Source organism: Quercus lobata, chromosome 8, assembly GCF_001633185.2.
Source record: "Quercus lobata isolate SW786 chromosome 8, ValleyOak3.0 Primary Assembly, whole genome shotgun sequence".
Lineage (NCBI taxonomy): Eukaryota > Viridiplantae > Streptophyta > Magnoliopsida > Fagales > Fagaceae > Quercus > Quercus lobata.
This window is the reverse complement of record NC_044911.1, coordinates 58,143,208-58,161,540: the sequence shown is the minus strand read 5'-3', so window position 1 is coordinate 58,161,540 and position 18,333 is coordinate 58,143,208.

Genomic DNA, 18,333 nt, shown 5'->3' with positions numbered 1-18,333 from the left:
ATCCATCATCAAAAAGGAGGTGGTCTAAACTGCACCAACTCCGCACGTAAGGCACGGATCTCATCAAGTACGTCCACCAAAATCTGTCCTTGAGCCGCCTGAACGGTCAAGACATGATCCAACGTGCGACGAATGTCTGAATCATCTGAAGCAATCAGTGGAGGAACATCAGCATCAGCATCAGCAGTAGCACCTGAAGTCTCAGCAGCAACTGTACCTATAGAAGAGGCAGGAGGGGGAACACTACTAGATGACGCACCTCTAGGACGAGAAGGAGCAACTCACAACTGAGCAACCCTCTAACGAAGAAAGGTGGCACCTATGGGAGCAATCACATGAACAGGCTCACCAGATGAAAAACCATCTAGACCTAAGTAGAGCAAAATCCTATGAATGAAAATAGGATGAATCAGTGCATGCCCTACGGCAGAACTCCTATGAACCTCGTTCAAAGAACGAAGGAACAAGTGAGGAAAACTGATAGACGCTCCAAAAACAAAAGCGTACAAAAACACACATCGCTCTAAAGGGATGGTGTGGAAGTCAAAGATAGGCCACAAGGAATGACACGCTATCCTAAAGAGGAGATAGGCCATCTCGGTAAGCTCAGCGGACGTGATCCGAGGATCAGAACCCCACTGGATAGATGACCCAGTGATGTAAGACATGACAACGTCTAAAGAGGGTGACTCATCATAGGGATAGTCAGCATCCCGAACAACCGACACCCCAAGAGCCTCAGCCACTACCCGAGGGGTAATCGTGAACTCTACACTTCGTATCCAACTCCTAACTAGGGTGTTGGAATCATAGACGTGGCAAGAGAGGTTTGAGAAGAACTCTCTAATCAGGGCGGTCGGAGGTGGATGATCTATCTCTAAGAGAGGCAACCAACCTCTAGACTCAAAATTGGCCCTAATGGCCGGATCAAGCTGATCTAACACAACAGCTCGCTCAGACTAGATCTTACGCTTACAGTTCAAGGTGTCATAGGCTTTTCTACAATTATCATTCTTAAACAACTCAACCCTAGTGGGAGACTCAGAGGAAGTGGAAGTGGCCTTATGAGCTCTAGTTTTCCTAGGCATGGTGCTAAGATAAGGATCAAAAACACAAAGCGAAAGACAAAAAACACAAAACCAAAACCAAGGGCAGACTGCAAGTTAGCACAAAAACAGAATATAAAATAAAAATCTATATGATGCATGAACAAGTTTAAATGTCATGATGCATGTTCTAATGCAGCGAATTAAGTCCAAAATGTTCAAATTAAAAAATTGGCTTGAACATTAAGATTTTTCACACAAAAACCCCAAAATTTGGAAAACCACGTGATCAATTTGAAAAATATTGACGAATTGATTACACATGATATAATAACAAAAATAATGACCAAATACATCAATTGGATAAGCCAATTTGACAAAATCCCCAATTCGGATCAAATTCAAAACCCTAGAATTTTCAATTTTTCAAAAACCACAAAATTGATCAAATTAAACTATAAGGAACATCATTATAGCATCATAGCACAAAAACCCATTGATCAATTTCACAAGAATAGGTTCGAATCATCAAAAACCCCAATATGTTGAAAGTGTCGAAAATGCCCATGATTATGCATGAAAAATGCATGAAATAAAGAAATAAACTTGAAAAAGAAGGGCAAAAGGGACTTACCAGCCTCCAAGGACAAAAACCTTGCAAAAATCTTGAAGGAAAACGACAAAAAAATGGATGGAGGAGCCTAGAGCCAACACGGAGAGAGAGAAAAGCAAAGAACTATTTGAAAAAGAACTTTGAAAAAGTCCAATTCTGTCTTTTAAAAAACATGATTCACGAGTTTCGATCGATCGAAAATCAACCTCGACCGGTCGAAACAGACAGAGACTCCCTCTCTCAAATTTTAAAAATTTCGATCGGTCGAAAAACAGAATTGACTAATCAAATTAGGCAGAGGCTCACCATATTTTTGAGGAAAAATACAATTTTTGACAAAAACAAGTTGATTTAACTCAAAGTATTGAAATTTAAGAACAAAAATGCATAAGTATAAGATGATATGATTTTCAAATCAAGGATTTTAAGCCCAAAATTCCCAAAAACAAAATTTTTGCATTCTCCGCAAATTTTCAAGCAACAATTTAAGTTTGCACATAATTCAAGGTATTTGCAAAAACTTGGTTGGTCAGACCATAACCACACACAATAACATGTACAATGTTTAGCAAAGAGTAACTCGTGCAGTGTGTGCAACTAGCAAAAACTTGAGGTACATGTGAGGTGATATGTGAATAGCAAACAATCACAAAGTCTACAAAATTCATCACAAAGAATTTAAAAGAGACTATCACCTAAAGAGTTATATCATATAACTCCCACATCTCCTAGATCATAAGTTTGCAATCATGTAAGTTTCTTGTATTTATGCCTCATAATAAACATTCCAATTTTAAGTTATGTGAGTTTGGCATCAAGCCTAATAGTACACACCAATTTTGATTTTAAGAATTAAGAAGTTTAACCGAGGCTTCACCTTATGTTCTTTTTGTGCATGTGCTACACTTTCTCGAGCACAAAATCTTATGATATGCACTAAGGTGTTCATGATTCGCTAATGAACAGTGGTGAGATGGTTATTTATGCCTTTCTCTAAAAGTTCAAGTCCAACAGTTAAAAACATGTGACTTCAAGATTAAGACATAGTAATCAAAAACCATAAACATTTTTCCCACACAACATGCACTACAAATCTTCAACTAATAAAGTGCAATAAATAAGCTCATCAAAGCTAAACAAGGTACAAAAGACATGTTATGTGAAAATAAATTGACCAACCAACCTTGTTCTCAAAAACCAAGAAGAATAATGCAAAACAAAATGTGCTTCCTTTTTCCTCCTTTTTTTTTTATTTTAATAAAAATAAAAAATACCTAGAATGAAATGCATGAATGTTATGCTATGCAAATCCTAGAAACAAAAAAAAAAACAAAACAAAACAAAACCAAGGAACAATGGTCACAAAGGGTAGAGCAAAAGAAGCACAAGGATCATGTCAGAAAAACTCAGTTAGGTCGAGTCTTTTGCATCCAAAACCTTTTAGATGTACCACGAGCATTGGAGTTCTTATTCACTTGAGAATGATTACCAACTCCAGGATTTGAATAAAGGTTTAAAGCCTTTACCAAATCACCAATAAGTACCATAGGATCAAGTGCTTGAGGCACATGTACTTTTGGTTTGTTTGCTCTCTTAGCAGCTTGCAGCTTATAGCTTGTAGCAATTTGGACGGATGTGTCCAGACTTTCCACAAAAGTGACAAACCCATGCAGGTTTATCATGTGTCTTGTCCTTAGATAGGGTAGGCTTCTTAGGCTTAGACTCTTTCAGATCAACATTAATCTTCCTAGATGATGAACCTTCTAAGGGTTTAACAACCTCACTCACAGGGGGTTTGACAGTTTCACTCACTATCTCACTCACTGAAGGTTTAGAAGAAGAAGATGAAGGAACAAACTTAGTGGAATGAGGAGCGGACACAGAGATGCTATCAACATAACCTAATCCAGTTTTGTCAGAAAAAGACTTTTGAACACTCAGTATTTGATCAAGTTTAGAACTAGCAGATCTAGCAACAGATAAAACAAGTTCCAAAGATTTAATTTTATCAAGCAAAACCATGTTTTCAATTTTCACATTGTTCAAAAGATCATTAGCATCAAACAATTTAACAAGCAAATTTTTCTTTTCAAGCTCAAGAGATTCAATTTTCTTCAGGCCAAGTTTAACATTCATAGCATCCTTTGCAGCAACTTTGCAAAGTTTGTTATAGGCCTCTTGAAGATCTGCATCTTCAAAGAGTTCCCCATCAAAAGGGTTCTCTTCAACAGATATGCTCTCATCAACTACAGCAGTAGCAGTGACAGCAATGAAGTTTTCATCCTCATCACAATCAGACTCATGATCAGAAACTTCACCATCACTAAGGGTTACAGCCATAGCCTTACCCTTAGACTTCAAATAAGTTGGATATTCAAATTTCATGTGTCCATACCCTTGACATCCAAAACACTGAGAGCCCAAGGAATTATTGGAAGATTGACCTACCCTTTCTCTAGGTTTATCATTGTTGTTAACCTTAGTGGGATCATGCTTCTTAAAATTTATAGGTTCAGCAGTGTTTGTGCCTCTTGCCTTTCTATTGCTATTCCTGAGAAAATTTCTAAAGTTCTTGGCAAGATAGGCAATCTCTGTAGCAGAGAGCTCATCGTCAAATCCACCACCTTCAACATCATCAACTGACTTAAGAGCCATTGATTTAGATTTGGTAGTTTTGGGTAGATCCAACTCATAGGATTGAAGAGATCCTACAAGTTCATCAATAGGGATGGAGTCCACATCCTTGCTTTCAGTAATGGCAGTCACCTTGGGTCTAAAGTCTTTAGTCAAAGATCTAAGAATCTTCCTAACAATTTTAGGTTGATCATAGATTTCACCCAAGTTAAAAGCAGAATTAACAATATCATTCAATTTAGCATAGAATCCATCAAAAGATTCATCATCAGACATCCTAATGCTTTCAAATTTAAAAGTCAATTGCTGCAATTTATTTATTTTGATAGCCTTTGTGCCTTCATGCACAGTCTGGAGGATATTCCAAGCAGTATAAGCGATCTCAACATTCAAGATTCTTTTAAATTCCTCCATAGAAACAGCGTTAAAATTCGCATTCATAGCCTTGCTATTAAACGAAGCTGCTTCTTTTTGAGAAGTTTCCCACTCATTAATAGGAGTAGTGGACTTCTCCCATCCGTATTCAACGAAGTTCCACACCCTCTCATCAATGGATTTCAGAAATACTTCCATCCTTACTTTCCAGTAAGCATAATTATTCCCATCAAAGTGAGGAGGAATAACTAGAGAGTATCCGTGTTCCATGACAACAGGGGTCAAGGATCAGCTCAGTGATCAAAGAATCAACAACAAAAGAGCTACCCGCTCTGATACCACTTGATAGTTTTTAGACTCCTTAAACAATTGATTTAACCTAGGTAATTAGCCAAGTTATTACTTAGTCCAATTAAACAAGTCTAGGTTATCACAATATAAAAGATCAAATCATGTAAAGCAGCGGAAAATAAATAAGACAATGATATGATCACCTAGGAAACCAAACCGATAAAAATCTGGGGAGGATTTGACCTAACTATCCTCAAGGTAAACTTGAATCCACTATCTTGAAAGAATCGAAGTTCATACAATAAGACTTACAAGCCCCCACGCTCGACTTTTTATTGCTACCAACCAGTAGAACTTACTGACACAACCACATGCAAGTTCCGAATCCACGGACTCCTTCTTTCTTGGATTCACCACCAGATACAAGCACACCCACTTGTGTTTTCTTTAAGTTTCAATGGCAGCAACTGAGTTGATCATCAAGGCGTAAATAAATCTTCTCCTTGAAAACCCTAAGTTTATGTAAAGGAAAGCTTCTCTAGATCTCACAAGAGATTTACACAAACCGCAAATATGAGCAACACTAAAACGTGGCTAGGGTTTGCCTTTTATACTTAGGACAAATAAGAAACCCTAAAAACGTTTTAAAACAACTAGGACTGAGTTGGACGAATCTGCAGAAAAGCATTCTGCCCGAGTTTCGATCGATCAAGCCTGTCTCTCGACCAATCGAGCCAGGCCGAAAGGCACAGTGCTTCCTGCTTTAACTCAATTCCAACTTTACATAAAATCGCAACTTTGAGCTAAATTTAAACACTTCTAAACACATTGTTTTGATCATGGTTTGCCAACATTACACATTAGAGTTCTAAATACATAAAATCCTAAATTTTAGAACCTAACAATGAATAAGCAAAAAAACTTTCCAAGAATCCATAACAAAGGGGTCAAGGATCAGTTTAGTGATCAAAAGATCAACAACAAAAGAGCAACCTGCTCTGATACCACTTGAAAATTTTTAGATCCCTTAAAACAATTGATTTAGCCTAGGTAATTAGCCAAGTTGTTACTTAGTCCAATTAAACAAATCTAGGTTATCACAAAAATAAAGATCAAATCATGCAAAGCAGCGGAAAATAAATAACACAAGATATGATCACCCACGAAACCAAACCAGTAAAAACCTAGGGAGGATTTGACCTAGTTATCCTCAAGGTAAACTTAAATCCACTATCTTAAAAGAATCGAAGTTCATACAATAAGACTTACAAGCCCCCACGCTCGACTTCTTATTACTACCAACCAGTAGAACTTACTGACACGACTACGTGCAAGCTCCGAATCCACAGACTCCTTCTTTCTTGGATTCACCACCAGATACAAGCACACCCGCTTGTGTTTTCTTTAAGCTTCAATGGCAGCAACTGAATTGATCATCAAGGTGCAGATAAATCTTCTCCTTGAAAAACCTAAGTTTGTGTAAAGGAAAACTCCTCTAGTTCTCACAAGAGATTTACACAAACCGCAATATGAGCAACACTAAAACGTGGCTAAGGTTTGCCTTTTATACTTAGGACAAATAAGAAACCCTAAAAATGTTTTAAAACACCTAGGGCTGAGTTGGAAAAAATCTGCAGAAAATCATTCTGCCCGAGCTTCAATCGATCGAGCCTAAGCTTCGATCGATCGAGCCAGGCCGAAAGGCACAATGCTTTCTTGCTTTAACTCGATTCGAACTTTACATTAAAGCACAACTTTGAGCTAGACTAAAACACTTCTAAACACATTGTTTTGATCATGTTTTGCCAACAATACAAATTAGAGTTCTAAATACATAAAAACCTAAGTCTTTAGAACCTAACACTTTGGGCTTGAGAAGAGAATCCTTGTTCACGTTTGGTCAAAGGTAAGTAGTACTTAAATTTGCAATGTTGTCGTAAATGTTTCCCAAGCTGCCCACCATTTCTTGATTGAGAAGCGGAATGAAAGTTCTGACCGGCAGGGCAAGAATGTAAAAGAGGAAGTCCACAAATTCCTTGCTGGCTTCAGCATAAAGCACTCTGCCGCCGCCGCCTTTAGGTTCTATCATAAGTTTCAAACTCACTTTGGACGTAGCAGAAGCAGCAGCTCCCATGGATAAAATGTCTAGCTTGGTTTCTCTAGAACTTTTTTGGGACAAGCAATATACAATCAACACAATCGTCGGGACAGTTTATAAACTGGTTGCTTAGATATATGATTCAAACTTTTTTTTTTTTTCAGAAGTATTAATTTGGATTTTTATTAATGGAGCAACATAACTCTTACATCACAATATCAACTATTGTAAAGATGTTATCGTATTGTGAAAATAAAAAGGACAAAGTTTAGCTACAAAATTAGTTGTAGCCTTAGGCTACAAACTTACTTAATATCTTTTTATTGGATTTGAATTTTGACAAATCCACCATTGGATTACATCTTCTTCTTATATCCTTCATGCTTGCAAAATTTCAAGAAAATTAAAGATCAATAGCTATGTCATCAATAAATTTTTTAAATTGCAAGTTTTTGTAATTTAAAATTATGAACAAAATATAAACTTATAGATCATGTAGTAAATGATATCCGATTGACACAATATTTAATATGTGTATTAAGGATGTAAAGAACATGCAATTCAACGGTTAGATTTTCAAAATATGTTGTAATATTTATTTTATTGAGTGAGTTTGTAGCCTTAAGCTACAACCAATTTTATAGCTAAACTTTGTCCAAATAAAAATAAGGCTAAAATACAAACCTATGTTTCTAAGGGGTGTTTGGTAGAGAAGTTTGAGTAATGTTGTTTTAGTGTTTTTGATATACGTGTGGGTGAAAAATGGTAAAAAAGTGTGTGAAAATATGTGTAAGTGTGTTTGAAATACTCAAAAAGTTTCACTAAATTCATTTCGAGTCTCTAAGTTTCAAGTTTATTTAAATAATGCATTTCCGTCAATTTCTATTAAATGTTGAGGTTAAACAATACAACCTTAAATTCGATTGAAACATGTAAAAATCCCCAAATCAATTGAAGAAAAAAAAACCCTAAACTATAAATTTTTAAACAAAGAAACAAACAAATCATATGATATAAATACAAAAACTAAGAAATAATGGACACAAAGAACAAATGAAAGCCACATCGCATTAGCTCATTCACGAAAATTCATGGATTAATTGATCAATTTTTTATAAGAAGTTGATGAGGATCTTCAAAGTGAGATACATACTTACAAAAGATTTGGAGAGAGAGAGAGAGAGAGAGAGGCAAAAAGCTAAACGGTGAAGCTGCGTACTGTGCTACTCACTGAGCACACAGTGTGCATTTGAATACAGCTTATTTTGCTGAAAACTAAAAATAAAAAAAATAATTATTTTTTTTACAGTTTAGCACTGTTTATTAGCCTAAAATCACTGTTCATGGCCAATGAACAGTGCATAACACGCTGGAATTAAAAAAAAATGCCCAAAACGCGGACGCAGCCGCACTACCCAAACAGACCAACAGAGGAAATAAGTAAGTGAGAGAGCAATAATGAGGGAGGGTTCAGGTTTATATAGTGATTGGGTATTTTGTTATTTTGTAGTTCGGTGAGGGTATTTGTGGTAAATCACACTTATATAATCCGTTTAATTTTCTTAAATTCGTGCGCTTTCAATTTCATGGCATGGCCAAATTGTGATTTCTCGTACATTCTAGCATCACAATATATATATATATATATATATATATATATATATATATTCCATCTCAATCATCCAAAATGTTTACTAAAAAAAAAAAAAAGAAGAAGTTAAAATGGATTTTCCCCTTTAATTTCTTCTACTTTTTTGGGCTACCAAACAATAAAAAAATATGGCCAACTTTAAGAACATTGAGTTTTGAAGGCGAAACTCAAGGATTTAATTCCATACTACATGTGAAAATGTATGAAATAGGCATCGTTAACAGGTGCCCTTAAAAAAAATTATTAGATTATTTTTTTTAAAAATTGATACCACTTTCAAAAGAAATGTACAAAAGTAGTAAAAAAAAAAGTAATTATTATTTTTCTTTTCACATGAAAAAATTTATAAAAATATTTTCTAACCTAATGTCTTTTAGGAAATCCGTTAACTTTTCCCAAGAATATTTAGTATTTTTTATTTATTTATTCTTGTTTAATTATTGATGTGTAAAATGGAAACATATTCATCAATAAGTAAGGTTTTTGTTAGTGAATGTCCTAAGAACAGTGGTTAAGGTGCGTTATATATTTTATACCTTAAAAACTATTTTCTTGATATAATAGTTGAGAGTACTCTTTGTCATAATGCAATTGACAATGAAAAATACTATGACTACAATCCCTAAATGAAACTAAGTGCTGAAATTTAAATCTTAGTTATTTCTGTTAGGACATATGTGTTTCACATGTTAAGAACATATGTCATGATTTTATGTAATTGACTTATCCTTTGACAAAACACACTTTACTTTTATTTCGGTAGATTTAGGATATCTTTAAATACTTCAAGAAACCTTGTTTCAAGATCAAGTATTGAAACCTTCAAGTCTATTCAAGAAAACAAGTTCAGAGTGCAAAATCATTAAAGCTCGACAGCTACATCTATCGAGCTTAAGGAAGCTGTTCTACATTCGGTGTGCTCGACAGCTGCTCGACACCTACTATCTGTCGAGATTTAAGATTCTCAAAATTCCAATCTGATTTTCTTGGGATCCGTGAATGTGTCTTTGGGCTTTCTTTTCTCCTAACCCTAGACATATAAAAGGATTAGTTTAAGAGCCGTCAAAGAGTTCACAAGTTGCACAAGTTTTGAGCAAACTCTATTCAAGCAAATTGTGACCGAAGACGAAGTTCTTGCCCTAGTTCATCTTTTTCTCTTGAAGAAGTTGCTGTGTATGTGCACCGTAGGGTTTTATCACCAAGCATCTTCTTGATCTTCATCGTGTGAATGAACTGAAGAATTTTGCAACCAACAATCTTCTTAGTTGGTGATTGAAGTCGCGTACTGGGATTCACGCAATTGGTTAGTCACATACTTGGGAGTCATGCATCGAAAGGAGAACTGTCACTACAGAACAAGTCCAATTGGGTATTGGGGTAAGGGCTCAACTGTAGGTTGGTAAGCTACTTAGATTTCTTTACTTGTAACCGCTTGTTGTGATAATAGTGGAGTTTCGGGAGTGGTGACCTGAAAATTATCCGGTGGGATTTTTGCCGTTAGGTTTTCCCCATTCGTAAACAAATCACTATGTTATTTATTTTCCGCTGCATATTTAGTTTATTGGTGATTTGTTTGTGCTATCACGCATTTGCATGATAAATTGATTAATTAATAACTTGGCTAATTAATTAATTAATTTCTATCACAAGGGGTCATTCAGTTTGTGGCCTATCAAGTGGTATCAGAGCAAGCACACTCTGATTAGGGTTTAATCTTTGCTGTGTTGATCCATTAACCCCTGTTTGTCATGGATAGATGACAGTCATTAATCATACCTCCTTTATTTGATGGCACTAACTATGCATACTGGAAAGTATGCATGAGAGCTTTCTTGTAGTCTTTAGATGAGAAAGTGTAGCAAGCTGTGGAGATAGGCTGGACTAAGCCTACAGAAGCGCCAGCCAAATGGGATGATGCCAAGATTAAGGCGGCAAACTTCAACAACAGAGCATTGAATGAATTGTTCAGTGCAGTCACCAATAAGGAGTTCAAGAAGATATCCTTAACTGCCAAGCAGGCTTGTACCATTCTCCAGACAACCTATGAGGGTACTAAGGCTGTCAAGGACTAAAGCTTCAGAGTCTCACTACAAGCTTTGAAGAGATAAAGATGAAGGAGGATGTGTCTTTCGATGAGTTCTATGCCAAGCTAAAGGACATAGTGAACTCAGCTTTCAATCTTGGGGAAACCATTCCTGAACCCAAGATTGTGAGGAAAGTGCTCAGATCTCTGCCCGAGAGATTTCATGCCAAGATTACGACAATAGAGGAATCAAAGGATATTTACAAGATTCCTCTGACTGAGCTGGTTGGAAACTTATAGACCTACGAGCTAGGGTTGACAAGAATAGGCAAGTCGGGTAAAAGCAAGAGTATGGCACTGAAGGCCAAGAGCAGTGAAATAGATGAATCTTCTGATGATGAAGATTCCAAGATGAAGTCCTACATTACCAAGCGGTTCAAGAAATTTATGAAGAACGCCAATAGAAAGGGTTTTAACAAGAACCGCAGGCAATCCAGTTCTTCTCAAGTTAAAGGCCAAGACAAAGGGAAGAAGGATGCTAAGGAAGGTGGTCAATACACTATTCCCTCAGGACCTAAGTGCTTTAGGTGTCAAGGTTTCGATCACATGAAGCATGAGTGTCCTACATACCTCAAGAGCATTGCGAAGAGTAAGACACTTGTTGTTACCTTGAGCGACACTGAGCCTGAGGATGATTCCGACAATGAGGATGAAGGAATCTTAAATGCCTTCACGGCCACTGTCAATCCTACTGATGGGATTGTTGAATATGTGGTTGAAGAAGAGGAATTGGTGGAATCCAAATTTGAGAAGATGGATGATCAAGATGACATCCATACAGCCTATGAGAAACTGTACAAGCTTTCTGAGAAGCATGAGAAACTGTATAGACTAACCACCAAGAAGCTCAGTGATGTGAAACTTAACCGTGAGGAGCTTTCCACAAAGTTTGATGAGGCTAATCAGACTATTGGGGCACTGAGATTTAAGAACAATTTCTTGGCTGAGAAGACCAAGAAGCTTGAAGCAGAGCTATGTCAAGTTAGAGCTCAACTAGAAAGGACTTCAAGCGCAAAGCTGGATGAGATGCTAAGCATTCAGAAATCTACTTCAGATCGAACAGGCTTAGGGTATGGTCTTTCTTCCTCTAATACTGCTTCTTCTAGTACTACTATTTTTGTTCCTACTACTAATAATGTTAAAACTGAGAATAATGAGATTAAAACTTAATTAGCTAGTGAGAACATAGACAAGGGTAAATCTATCTTAGGAGCACCCTCTAAGCTTGAGAAGAAAAATGTTAAAAACCCTAGGGCTAAGAAGTCTAACTCTCAAAAGCCTAAACAAAAAAAGCAGCATCTTTGTCATCATTGTGGAGCTGCCGGTCATACTCGACCAAATTCTTACAAGTGGCTTGCCACTCAATAGAGCAATGACATGTTAGTATCTGGGAACCAGAATCAGTTTCAATCCTCTCTTGCTCCCCTTGGAGATCTTCTCAAAACCCTCATGTTCCTTTCGAACTTGAACGGTTTTAATTCTTCTCCTTCACCACCGGTTCAAGGGTTTGCTAGACGGAAAGGTTCTTCCAAGGTGTAGAAAGAAAAGGGCTTCAAGTGATTCTGTCACTTTTCTCTCTCTCTTATTGTTTTTATGTGCGCATTACTTAAGTGTTTTGATTTCATGTTTTAAGTCAGTCTAGTTTTTATGCTTTGGTTGTTTAACATGTTTTTGTTTGGTTATTTTTCAGTTTTTTCTTGTTTTGTTTTTCATATAAAAATAAAATAAAATAAATTGAAAAAATCAGAAAAATACAAAAACAGTGTGTGTTATGTGTACTTTGGTACTTGTGTACCTTGGATGGCCATTGAAACAAAGTCTTTTAAATTTTGTATCGTTTGTAACTTAGATGAGTATCTCTATGCACAACTAAGCAAGTGAGCTTTGTGGCTCGTGTTTGTAATGAGTACGATTAAGTTGTCTCTTAAACTTAACACTCATATCACTCTTTTTGACGAGAAGGACTAAAAAATCCTGAGAGAAAGGTATAAATAACCATCTCATCACTGTTGCCCGCCAATCATAATATGACACCTGTATGCTTCGGCATAGCAAAAGTGCAGTGTCAATGACATTTGTATGCTTAGGCATAGCAAAATTGGAATGTCAAATATCATTGGGTATTTCTTTTCTCTCTCTAATAAGTCCATGCATGATATGTTTAAAAGAAAAATATACAAAGAAAAATCAAAAGCAAAAAGATCAAAAATGCTTTAAATATGATTGCAAACGTGTATTCTAGGAGATGTGGGAGTTATAGGATGCACCTCAAAGGTGAAAATCTCCATCAAGCAGTTATGATTGTGTGTGAGTTAAAGTGATTTTCTCATATCTTAAATCGTCATAACATGCATACACTTATGCAATCTTGCGATGTTTTTCACACACAACATGTAATATTCTTTGCTATTCTTGATACATGTGCAGGTACAATGTGATTTGGCCATCACGAGTTTTTATATGTATTAATATATGCTCACTAAACTGTCTTAACTTGTTTCTGAAATATAAAATTAGTTAGACTTGTTTTGTGTGTGTGTGTGTGTGTTTTTGAAGATCCATGTGCTTAAATTTTATTTGAGAGATGATTTTGAAAGCTTAATATGTTGATTGGATCATTTGTTAAGTTGCATGTGGGATTGCATTCATGTCTGTGTTTTTCACATCTCGACAAACTGCTTTTAAAAGTTGGCTCGACACCTCCTCGATACCTACTCGATAGCTAGCCATTTGTCGAGCTTCCTAAGCTTTTTCTTATCGCAATCTCGCCTACACCTCGATACCTGGTGGATCGATCGAGATTAGGTCTGTATCCTTGATAGCTTCTCGTCACTTGGTGGATTGATCGAGCTTCTGTTCTTGATTCTGATGTGTTGTTCCTCGATACCTCCTCGACACTTCAGTTGTCGACGAGCATTTTCTCGACACCTCCTCAAAAGATCCCTCGATACCTCTCGATACCTGCATCTATCGAGATTTACTGGCTACTCTATATAAGGCCTCTGTGCAATCCGAAAATCATTTTTCTTCGATCTTTCCCTCGATACTTCTCTATTTTTCTCCCAAAAGACTCTCATCTCACTCCAAACTTGTTCCTCAAGGATTCTTCAAGCTTTTTCAAGTTTCTCTTTACTTGGTAAGCTTCTAATCCCTTCTCATTCATGCATTTCATGTTTTGAAACCTAGATTTTGGGGTTTTTGAAAATTTTTGGGGTTTTTCAAAATTGATGAGCTTTCATTGAAATTTGGGGATGTGTTTTCACTTAAATGTGTTTAAAACCTCATACATTGCATCACATTAGCATTATAATGATATTGTCATGCATTTAGATGTGTGTTATATGTTTGTATGCTGATAGGTTTGGATTGGACTGAGCACATGATGCATTTTCTTTTGCATGTCACATGTTCATGCATTTCTCATGCATACGTACTTCTTTTCAATATACTTTATATATTTGAAACTGCTTGGGACTCTTTTGATTGTCATTCGTTCTCTCCCTCTCTGTTAGTTTACATTAGTCGTGTCTATGGCACCTAAGCATAAATCCACTCCAGCCCGAAATCCTCTTCATTCCGGTACTTCTTCATTGTCTGATCCTACTCTATCTCATATCCAGTTCCGTGATGATGATGCCTTTAAGGCATTTTCGGAGAACTTTTCTAGATGAGGCATTCATTCAGAACCCTAAGTCATTTTGATGGACTTTGCCAACACTGACCTTCACTCTGTCATTCACAATAAGGGATGGGAGTCACTGTGTGACGTCCCGGTCACCTGTCCTCTCGTGCTTATCCAAGAGTTCTACTCTAACATGCACGGGAATGATCAGTCAGTACCTCTTTTCTTCACTCGCGTTCGAGGTATGCGCATTCCTATCACATCGCAGCTTGTTGCAGATGTGCTTCGAGTCCCTAAGATAGAGTTTCCTGACTATCCTAGTTGTGAGCATCTGAGGACTGTGTCTAGGGATGAGCTCATGTCTGCTTTTTATGAGCACCCTACTACTTGGGGTGAGCTTCTGTTTACACCATGTTGACCTTTTGCTAAAGGTCTTAGATTCATGAATATGGTGATAAATTTTGTTTTGCATCCCCTCTCTCACTATAACTCCATCACAGAGCCTCGTGCTCGATTTTTGTTGTCTCTTCTTGAGCATCTTACTATAGATTTTCCTTCTCATTTCATTTTTTCTATTATAGATGTTCATCTAGATTCGGCGTCCCGTGATAAGCTCATCTTTCCTTCCACTATCACGAGGATCTTATGCCATTTTTCCATTCCTTTTCCCTCTTCCGACCATTTTACCATCATGTGTGCCATAGATTACGCTATCGTTAAACATAGCGAGGCCCAGCTTCGATCGTGGCAGTCGGATTCAGCAGCTCCTTCCTCCCGTTCCACTCCATCCCGTTCTGCTCCATCCACATCCGCACCTCCCTCTTCTTTGGGTGATAAGACTTTAAGAGACATCCTGGCACAGCTGTAGCGCATGGATGCTCGCCTAGATACTCTCTCTACGGAGTTGTATTAGGTGAACATTTGTGTCGGTCATATTGCTCGACGACAGGCATCCATGGGTGGTTTTGCTCCTGAGACTACTCCTTCACCACCTTCTCCTGTGGCTTCTGATTCTGAGGATAAGGATGATGATGATGGTGATGACGATGATGCTAATGGAGATGCTAGCTCTACCAATGAGATGTCTACTTGACACGCTTACCCTTTATCACTCGTGACAAAAAGGGGGAGTAATTTTGTATGAGAGTGGTCTATCTTAGGGGGAGAGTTAGTATAAGACCATTTTGTTAGAGGAAGTGTTGTTACATTTTTTAGGGATGTAGTGAGGATAGTATGTATCTTTTCTTTTCCTTCTTTTTAGATACATTACTCTTATACATGAGGTCTTGTGACCATTTATAGACATACATTGTACTTATCTATTTCTTTATATTGATGTATTTTTTCTTTCACCTACCACTTCATGTGTTGTTTCTTTTCTCCCTTGATACATATGTTTCTTATACTTGTATGCAATCTATTATTTCTATTTCATACAAAGATACCTTGATGAGTTTTGTTTAAAGTGTTTCAGAAATATAGGTTGTCAAAGTCTACTTGCCATAAACTCGCTTCTTGCAAAGCTTTTCAAGAGTTTGTGTTAGGTTAGATTTTATTGTATTCAACAAGTGAATATGAGTTGAGTGATTTATGACTTCTCTCATATGTTCATTTGTTTGTTATGGTTTTGTCATGGATTGCCAAAAGGTGAGATTGTTAGGACATATGTATTTCACATGTTAAGAACATATGTCATGATTTTATGTAATTGGCTTATCTTTTGACAAAATGCACTTTACTTGTATTTGGGTAAATTTAGGATGTCTTTAAATACTTCAAGAAACCTTGTTTCAGGATCAAGTATTGAAGCCTTCAAGTCTATTCAAGAAAGCAAGTTCAGAGTGCAAAATCATTAAAGCTCGACAGTTGCATCTATCGAGCTTAAGGAAGCTGTTCTACATTTGGTGTGCTCGACACCTGCTCGACAGCTGCTCTCTATCGAGATTTAAGATTCTCAGAATTCCAATCTGATTTTCTTGGGATCTGTGAATATGTCTTTGGACTTTCTTTTCTCCTAACCCTAGACATATAAAAGGATTAGTTTAAGAGCCGTCAAAGAGTTCACAAGTTGCACAAGTTTTGAGCAAACTCTGTTCAAACAAATTGTGACTGAAGACGAAGTTCTTGCCCTAGTTCATCTTTTTCTCTTGAAGAAGTTGCTCTGTATGTCCACCGTAGGGTTTTGTGACCAAGCATCTTCTTAATCTTCATCGTGTGAATGAACTGAAGAATTTTACAACCAACAATCTTCTTAGTTGGTGATTGAAGTCACGTACTGGGATCCGCGCAATTGGTTAGTCACGTACTTGGGAGTCGTGCATCGAAAAGGGAACTGTCACTACAGAATAAGTCCAATTGGGTATTGGGGTAAGGGTTCAACTGTAGGTTGGTAAGATACTTGGATTTCTTTACTTGTAACCGCTTGTTGTGATAATAGTGGAGTTTCGGGAGTGGTGACCTGAAAATCATCCGATGGGGTTTTTGTCATTAGGTTTTCCTCATTCGTAAACAAATCACTGTGTTATTTATTTTCCACTGCATATTTAGTTTATTGGTGATTTGTTTATGCTATCACGCATTTGCATAATAAATTGAGTAATTAATAACTTGGCTAATTAATTAATTAATTTCTATCACAAGGAGTCATTCAGTTTGTGGCTTATCAATTTCCAGTGCCATTGATTCTAAGTAAACTAGTTCGAAGTGAATTGTTCCTAATCTAACTAATTCAAAGTAAACTATAATAGATCATAGCTTTGGTTATCATTTCAACAATAAACTGATTGAAAGCTAAGCATAATTCAAAATCAGCTTAAGTTATCATTTTAACAATAAATTGATTCAAAGCAAAGCATAATTCAAAATCAAACATGACCAATAACTAAATGCTAGAATTAAATTTGATCACAAAGTACAAGGAAAGTACTTACAAGTATAAATTCTTCGCTACTCCTAAGAAACTAATTACAATTTTACAAATGTTCTCATCAAGTTTTTTGATTTGTTCTCAATGCCTCATTTAAGAGTGTTTGGCAAAAATTATTTTTGCCAATTTATTTTACTATTCAGCTTATTATTGTTACTATTCACTAGTCCCACTACACTTTTTAATACTATTCATGAGTCCCACAGTACTATTTCAACTAACTTTTACCTTTATTTACAGTATTTTTAGCAAAAAGTTTTTAATTTCAGCAAAATAGGCGAATCCCAAACAAACCTTAAGAGTGGCTTTTGTTGTAATGCAAGTAACATCGAACAATGAAAAATACAATGACTACAATCCTTAAGAAACTACGTGCTGAAATATGAATATAAGTTATTTCCTGTGTCATGATTAACTACAATAGATCAAACCCTAAATTATCACTCTAAGGGTCTATTTAGGATCCGTTTATTTTGCTAAAACTGAAAACTTTTTGCTGAAAATATTGTAGATAAGGGTAAAAGTTAGCTAAAATAGTATAATGAAACCCATAAATAGTACCAAAAAGTACAATAAGACCCATAAATAGTAAAAAAATAAGCTGAATTGTAAAATAAGCTGACTTTTAAATTTTTACCAAACACACACTAACACTAAACTAATTGAAAGCAAATACTAGAATCAAACTTGATCGCAGAACAGTGAAAGCACTTACATAAGAAATACTAGATATACATATGCTTAGCATAAAGACCAAGTAATTGTTGATAAAAGGCAAACATAGATTAAAGTTGAGCTAAATTGATAATTACATATAAGGCTTAAAACACAAGCCTAGAATCCAGTTTGAGGTAATACTTAAATTGAAGAAAAAGCTTAGAATTTATATTACCTCGAACTGGAATATAAGTGTAGGAAGCAAAAATTTGTCAAGCCAATTACAAAATGCCACATCAAAAATTTAGTGACAAATTCCAAATTAATATGTCATTAA